Raw genomic sequence first — 8,501 nt, 5'->3', positions numbered from 1 at the left:
AGCACTGGGTGGCAAAGGCCTGCAGCAACTCAGCAGCCCTGGACTTCAGGAGGGTGGATTTCATTGAGCTAAGGAGACTAGTCACTGAGGTCCTGGAGTGGTGGGGAGTTGGGAGTCCAAGAAGAGTGGTCGTTCCTGAAGGTGATGATCCTCCAAGCCCAAAGGGTGGCAATCCCAACATGGATCAAAAGGGGCAAGAGTGCTCAAAATCCCCCATGGCTCACCAAAAGCATCCAGGAACATCTCAAAACTAAGAAGGAGGCATACACCCAATGGAAGGGAGGGGCCATCACCAGGGAGGACTATACCTCCAATGCTGAGGATTGTAAGGGGGTGGTTAGGAAGGCCAAGACAAAGATGGAACTAGGTGGAACTGGCACTAGCAACCTGAATCAAGGATAACAAGAAATACTTTTTTAAATGCATAGGGGGTAAAAAGAAGGTTCCGGGTAACATGGGGCCTCTGCAGGACATGCTTGGAAATCTGGTGGTCTCACCAGACAAAGCTAACCTATTTAACAATTTATTTTCCTCCATTTTTCTGAGCAAGGACCAGGTCATCCCCCCCCACCGGGATCCCCAATGGTCCCAGGGGAAATGAAACCAGGCCCAGGATCAGAGAGTATCTAGTCAGGGAACTTCTGGAGGGACTGGACATAGGACCTGCTGAATTGAACATCTCCACCCCAGAGTGCTGAGGGAATTAGCAGAGGTCATTGCGGGATCCCTGGCACAGCTTTATGAGCACTCATGATGCTCTGGTGAGGTGTCAGAAGACTGGAAAAGGGCCAATGTGGTTCTCATTTTCAAAAAAGGGAGGAAGGAAGACCCAGGAATTTATAGGCCTGTTAGTCTTACCTCAGTCCTGGGGAAGTTTTTTGAGAAAATTATCCAGGAGCACATCTGTGAGGGGCAGTCAGGGGAGTGTATGCTTAGGGGCAACCAACATGGGTTCATTAGAGGCAGATCCTGTCAGACCAACCTGGTGACCTTCTATGACCAGGTCACAAAGTCCTTGGATGCAGGTGTCACGGTGGATGTAGTCTTTTTGGACTTTCGGAAGGCCTTCGACACTGTCTCTCACCCCATTCTCATTAAAAAACTATGGGACTGTGGCATCAATACCTACACAGTCAAATGGGTCACTAGTTGGATGGAGGGCCGCACCCAGAGAGTGGTGGTGGACGAGTCATTTTTGACTTGGAGGGATGTGGGAAGTGGGGTCCCCCAAGGCTCGGTCCTCGTGCCCGCACTGTTCAACATCTTCATCTGCGACTTAGATGAGGGGGTGAAAAGCGCCTTGTTCAAATTCACAGATGACACTAAGATATGGGGAGAAGTGGGCATGCTAGAAGGGAGGGACAGGCTGCAATTGGATCTGGACAGGTTACAGGGGTGAGCAGATAAGAACAGGATGGGATTCAATACTGACAAGTGCAAGGTGCTGCACCTAGGGAGAAAGAACCAGCAGCATACCTACAGGCTGGGGAATTCCCCTCATCAGCACAGAGGCAGAAAAGGATCTTGCAGTCATTATAGACTCCAAGATGAACATGGGCCACAAATGTAGGGACACAGTCAGGAAGGCTAACTGCACCTTGTCATGCATCCACAGATGCATCACGAGCAGGTGCAAGGAGGTGATCCTCCCCCTCTATATGACATTGGTCAGGCTGCAGTTGGAGTATTGCATCCATTTCTGGGTGCCGCACTTCAGGAGGGATGTGGACAAAATTGAGAGGGTCCAGAGAAGGGCCACTTACATGATCAGGCGGCAGCAGGGCAGGCCCTAAAAGGAGAGGCTATGAGACCTGAACCTGTTCAGCCTCCAGAAGAGAAGGCTGAGAGGGGATCTGGTGGCCGTCTATAAACTGGCCAAGGGAGACCAGCAGGCAATGGGAGAGTCCCTGTTCCCCCGAGCACTACTGGGAGTAACAAGGAATAACAACCATAAGTTGATGGGGAGTAGATTCAGGCTAGATATCAGGAGGCACTACTTCACAGTCAAGGTGGCTAGGATCTGGAACCAACTTCCAAGGGAAGTAGTACTCACTCCTACCCTGGGGGGTCTTCAAAAGGAGGCTAGATAGACACCTTGCTGGGGTCATTTGACCCCAGCATTCATTCCTGCCCATGGCAGGGGTTCGGACTTGATGATCTGCTCAGGTCCCTTCCAACCCTCCCAACTATGAAACTATGAATCCAGTAGGTAGACAGATGCACCAACATCAGCACCCTCTCACAAGCGAACTGCAGAAGCATTGAGACGATGATCATATGGCATTAATTTTGCTGGGCTGACCAAGTCATCCAGATGTCTGATTCCAGTTCCCAACGCAAGTTTTATTCTTCCAGCTCAGTCAAGGCATGTACTCAAGAAGATGGCAGAGAAAGCACTTGAACAGTGTCTTTAAGGCCAGCTTGAAAAAATGCAACATTTATATCAACTTGTGAGAAACTATCATCCAGGACCAACCCAAATGGAGGAAGAGCCTGCTGAAAGGATATCAATATGTTATGGACTGAAACAAAAACCCAGAGCCATCCACTCTATACAGAAACATGTGCCTGAGTTGCAGCACAGTCTGCCAATCCCAGATAAGCCTTGTCAGCCATCCTTGAACCCACAGATAAAACAATCCTGGAAGATGGTCATCCACAACTGCAAAGGACTACCAATAATGTGATAACAGTTGCAGATACTGTTCTTGTTTGTCTTTGTGCTTTGAGTTTTTTCTCCTGAATCATTTTGGATTTTTAGTTGTGATAAGGTCTTCATAATGCTCCTTCCAAAACCACATAAGCTGGGCTGATGACCAACTTTGAAAATACTAATTGCCTTGCTGATGGATTTTTTTTGGAGGGGAGGGGGAGGTTCTAGTATTTTAAGGGGTGTATGTGTGTGTGCACAACTAAATTCCAATCACAATCTTTATTTTTAATCAGAGATTTGGCTGGTCCTTCAAAATTACAATAGTGGCTCCTTTACCCTTTGGTATGTCAGGGGCTCTTCTATAGTTTCACTTCTAATTTTTGCCTCTAAGTTAAAAATACAACTCTCATATGTTTCATTTTTAACTGGATAGTAGTATTCCTCTAATTTCATCATTAGCTTTTTCTCCCCGGGTTAACTGTGAAACACACTTAATGTCCCCTTAGGAATCCCTCAACCAGTCCAAACCATAGTCCATAACACAAACCATAATCCTTGATTGAAACAAACAAGTAACCAGAGGAAATTTTCAGCCTTCCTACAGATTGCAAGAGGGGGCTCTCTTAACTCTGGCCCTTTTTAGAAACAAGCTTGTCCGAGTTTCAGTTTGCCTCCTGGCTACAAACAGCCCCTTCCCCAGCTTGAGCAATTTGCTCTATCCACTTTGGGCTGACTGTCAGCTAATCACTTCCAGCTGGGCTCCTACCTCAAGGCTGGTTGCCCAACTTAAAGGGCCAGACCACTCTGCTACAGATACTTTCTGATTGTCTATCTTTTCCATGGCATCCAGTGCTTACAAATATGGTATGAGGCACCCTCTAAATTTAATCCATCCTTCCTGCCCCCCCCCCATATTTACCAAGATTTTCAGATCCTGTGGAGTTTTTAGAAGTTTTATTCAACTCCATTTAATTTCTTTGATTACTATTTACTTCTGGTAACATGTTAAAACAAGAATCACTCTGGGCCAAGATACTGCTTCATAACAGAACATGGGGTTTGGTCACCTCTTCTGTCTCAGAGCTTAAATCACTTAAAGTTATGATTCCCCATACCTCATCAGGGAAGTCATAAATTGTGACTGGCCTTTAGCAGTAGTAGATTACAAACCCAGTTGTAAATTTTGCTGGCCTGCTGAAGTAATGGATGGGATTTGGAGGTCATATTTCTCATTTCCTACTATACAAGTATTATTATGTTTTCACAGCAAATATCATTGAGGAAATGCAATTTAAAAATGATAATCACATTTTAAGAACACTGATATTTAAAACCTCAATAAATTAAACAAAACAACTGTTAAAAAAATAATTCAGTTTCCTATATATTTTGTTCTCCAATGACCCAATAAACCACCCTTTGTACATTAAAAGTAGGCCTTGGGGAATTTGGCAGAGAGATCATTAGTGCAGTATTTCATAACTGCCTGCACAGTCATGGTGTGAATTTCAGCCCAACTGCTAAAAATATGCTTGCCATTAGCACTGATTTAAGAGCTATCAAATGTCTCATAAATGCATCCTGTAACACTGGGGGAAAGAGGACATCTAAAGAAACTGCTTTTCAGTGATTAAGACCTCATTGTACGAGAGCCACTCTTTTCACTATGAGAAGAACATACTGTAAGTAGTAAAACAGTACTGGCTTATTACAACATAGCCTTGTATCTTCACTGGAAAGGTACCATTTAAAAAAATCTAGTTAATATATTACGAGTGCAGACACTAATAAAGCCCGAGATGCAAGATTTAGTAATATGTTATTTCTTGCTATAGCATATTAAAAAAAATAAAACTATGGATTTTTTTTCTCAAATTAAAAATTTATTATGTGGTAATTTGGAAAAAATAATTCAATTTGTGTCTGTGTGTCATCAATCTTATTTTGCAAGCTGCTTTTCAGTTTAAAAGTCTTGTCATTAAAATGTTTGCTGGAAGGAATTCAATTGGGGCTGAGTAATAAAGGTAAACAGGCAAATTTAATGATTGAATAACTTTTTAATAGGTTTTTTGTTCTGATTTGATTTATTTTCTGTTAGACACATTGTTGTGTACTACTCGCCTCCAATTCATGCTGTACTCTTAGGACCTACTTATGCAAACACAAATGAGCATACATCACTAACTGCTTGGGGTAGACACATTTCCTAAGAATATAAAAATAGATGTCAAAAGTTAGTGGCTCAATTTGTAAAAGTTTCTGGGCCCAGCCACTTTGTGTATCATACAACTTATTTAGGCTCTGACTTAGACAAACATTACAGGTTCAAATTTTAAAAATTATTCACTGTCTTGAAAGGAATTACATAAAGCATAAACACTATGCTTATTTAGAAACCTTTGCAGGATTTCTTTTCCAATGGCCCAATAAACCACCATTTTTACATTAAAAGTAGGCCTTGGGAAATTTGGCCTAACTTTGGAATTCCCTTACTTTGGAAGTGTATTTCGAATTTCTCGATAAAGATTTTCAAATCCGTTTTTCTACCTGTATCAAATCTGGCCTTAAAAATATGTACACGGAGGCTAGATATAGACATTCAAGAAGTCCAAGGTGGAATTGATTTAAGTTAGAAATTTTTCTGTAAGCGATGTAGTTTAGATTGGTAGTGAACAGAACATGCACTCACCCTTTGGTGCTGAGGAGGGGCGGGGAGAGGATGCAAATCTTAGATTGGGTTCCTCCATTTTTAAACCAGTCTGTGTGTTCTGCACTTCACTGTGTTACTGGTATAGACCAGTTTCCAATAACTTATACTGGTAAAAGTGTAATATCTATACCTGGCCTAAAACACAGTCTCTTATCTCAATCTGTATATGGTTCTGACCATGAACAGATGAGAACCAAGATCTTATTAAGGAAGATGCAGAAGCAGCAGTCAGCACTGCAAGGGTGACTGTACCCAAGGCTTCCCTAACCCTTCCCCCTCACCCCTCTCTCCACCCCCAGGCTGGAAGGCCACACTGAGTGTGGCAGTTAGGGACCTTTTAAAATACTTGAATATTCCTAGGGCTTTAATGTTATGCTGATCTCACATCTTAAAAATCTAAACTTCAAAATGTTGAGTAAATACTTTACTTATTGGCTAATTAAAAGCTATAAGGAGTCCACTGGATTTCTTTTTTTTTCCTTAGATACTGATAAATGCAAATTGATGGTGGCCATATAGGATAAAATTCTAGTTCTTTGCACTCAGCGGCGATATTTTACCCTAGATACAATTGGTCAAATTTCCATCCTTTGAATCAACTAGGTCAGTGGAAATTCTCCCAATGTCTTAACAGAGCTTTGTTTCAGGCCCAAATTTAGTTCAGAAGCTGGTCCATATGTTACAAGTAACATGGAAATGTATAGTATTTGAAATATAGTTACTAGAAGCTGGTTCACAGCATTTTCCTGAAAAATACTTACAAAAATGTGTTTAAAGCAATTTAGTGAAATTAACAGCCAAATGAATCTAAAATTGTAAGAAACAAATTTTTAGGATCTTTGTATATTTGTGGCACCAAAAAAAAAATTCCTGTTTTCAAAACAGAAATGGAAATGTCTGTATATTTTCTTTATAAGGGGAAGTAAAAGTTGTTTGGAAACCAAAACCAAACAATGTTTCTTCATGCAAAAGGTAACGTACTGTATAATGCATATAAACACATAACCCTAAATCCCTATTCTCTTGTACAATAGCTACAGTTTCCATGTAAAGCCTGGATTTTTCCAAACTTTAACCACTAAAGTATCATGAGCTTAGAATTAAAACCAAACCAAACCAAACCAACCCAACTGAAACCTCTTTTTACAGTCAAACAGTAAACCTGAAATGATAAGTTATATTACCATTTGCTTGAAAAAAAATGGATTAGTCAAAGATAGTTTCTCAACACAAAATGCACTTTTAAATGTTTAACTATTGCATTTAGAAATCTTCATTTTGTTTCAGTTATTTATATGTTAACCCTGGATTCACTTAAGAATCCTGCAGGTCTTGTTTTTGGCTCTTTGGGTATGTGCACTTTCGTGGGACCTGATCTACGATCATGTGGTTTGCTTTAAACTGTGTGATTGTAGATTGGTTCTGGCTTGTGCAAACATTGACCTGTGGTGAGAGCCTGCCAGGGACCTACTCTAAGTAAATTGGGAATAGGGTGGGGCTGGCAGGTCTGCAGCAGGTGATGGCAGGGACTTGGTGGGTCCACAGAGGGAGTTGTCTGTTTAGGGAAAGGGGGGGGTCGGGGGCTAAAATAAAAAAATTCGCTGTGTCAACAAAATATTCTTATTATTATTCTTATTATTATATTACTGACAATGAGGTATATAAGAACAATGGACTAATAATAATAATATGGTGTCTCAGAAACTGCCACCACATCATAAACATGATATTGTAAGCATATATTACAGAAACCAGTGTTGGCACAAAACAGTTGTTTGCCCCACAGCCTTTTGTTGACATCCCAGAAGTTATGAAGCTGACATTGATTTAACAGTCTCAATAGAACTTCTCATAATATGCTTATTATATGACAATGAATACCAGAAGAAATAAAGCAAACAAACAAAACATGTTTTGTTCCCATTCCCTACTGTGTTCAAGTAGCAATTTGAATGTCTGTCTACACCTGAAGGATTAAAAATACAGCAAGCACTTTGTTCCCAGGTTTATTACATCCCTGTGCAGATAAATGCTGTCATTTTCATTCTACTTAAACTGACTAAAATAACAGAGAGGGAAAGTGACACTTTCAAATGATTTGATTGGATTTACAATATTGCCATAGTAAATGAACAACCAAATTTTATTATTTGAGGGGTATTTACTATATTAAAATGGTAATAAAGTACTCATTGAAGCTTTGCGATAGCACTGTTATGTCTACTCCCACTGCTTCTTTTGACACTGTGTTGTTGTTATGCGTCTCCGCAGGCATGAAAATTATTGTTCCATGACTATTCCTGCCCCACTATTTACTTAAATCAAAAGCTCCTGACACTATTTTACCTTATAACTCTTTCATATTATATCAGTTCATTGTTCTTATATACCTCATTGTCAGTGAGTTTTTGAATAATTACAGCTAAGTACAGGCAGCCAAGAAGACTGGGGTGGAAGTGCTCTAACTTTTGAACTTTACTCTTAGGACATTTATACACAACCCTTTTTTCCAGCAATGTGACAGAGATCAGCTACTTTGGAGCAGACTTGATTAATCGAGTCTGTTCTGCACATAAACCTAGGTGAACTGCACTGTACCATGTGCATATGTAAAAGTGAGGAAATGCACATCAGTGCCCAGAAAATGGTGGTGGCGCACTTTTGAACTAAAGCACCTCTGAGGTGTTTTGAACTAAAGCACCTTCAGATGAGATGAGATGAGATGAGATGTTCACCAGCTCAGCCTATTTCTCTAATTCACTGTTAGAAGATAGAGCAAAGGCAGGCTAGAGATGTACCTTATAAAACTAAATAGTATACTACAAGCACCCAATCCTGATCCAGTTGAAATTAAGGGAAAGTTGTCCTTGCCTTTAGTGAGTGCAGGATAGGGCCATAAATGAAAAATGAGAAACTCAATTTCAGATTTAAATATTACATTTCAACAGCTTACATGTGACTGAAGAACTATGAGATAAACTTAAAAAACAAAATAAAACAACTCTCCCCAATGTTCACTTCCCTATTAGAGCACTTCAGAAAACACGCAATGGGAGTTTCTGCCCTGAGTGGAAACAAACAATGCCTTTGAAAACTTTCAAAAAATTTCTTGGTAAATAAAGTATTGTGCTGGTTCAG

The 8,501-nt window shown here is 40.6% G+C and overlaps 1 long non-coding RNA gene across 1 annotated transcript in view; it reads left to right on the top strand.

The window, feature by feature from the left end:
- Nucleotides 1-4,244: 4,244 nt before the first annotated feature.
- LOC112548610 overlaps nt 4,245-8,501 on the top strand; it is a 5,962-nt gene continuing 1,705 nt past the window's right edge. Inside the window, exon 1 of the long non-coding RNA XR_003092273.1 lies at nt 4,245-4,335. This is a non-coding gene — a long non-coding RNA (uncharacterized LOC112548610). The remainder of the gene's footprint in view (nt 4,336-8,501) is intronic.

This window comes from Alligator sinensis, unplaced genomic scaffold (genome assembly GCF_000455745.1).
Source record: "Alligator sinensis unplaced genomic scaffold, ASM45574v1 scaffold749_1, whole genome shotgun sequence".
In the NCBI taxonomy this organism is placed as follows: domain Eukaryota; kingdom Metazoa; phylum Chordata; order Crocodylia; family Alligatoridae; genus Alligator; species Alligator sinensis.
This window is presented reverse-complemented; position numbering and strand designations above follow the sequence as displayed.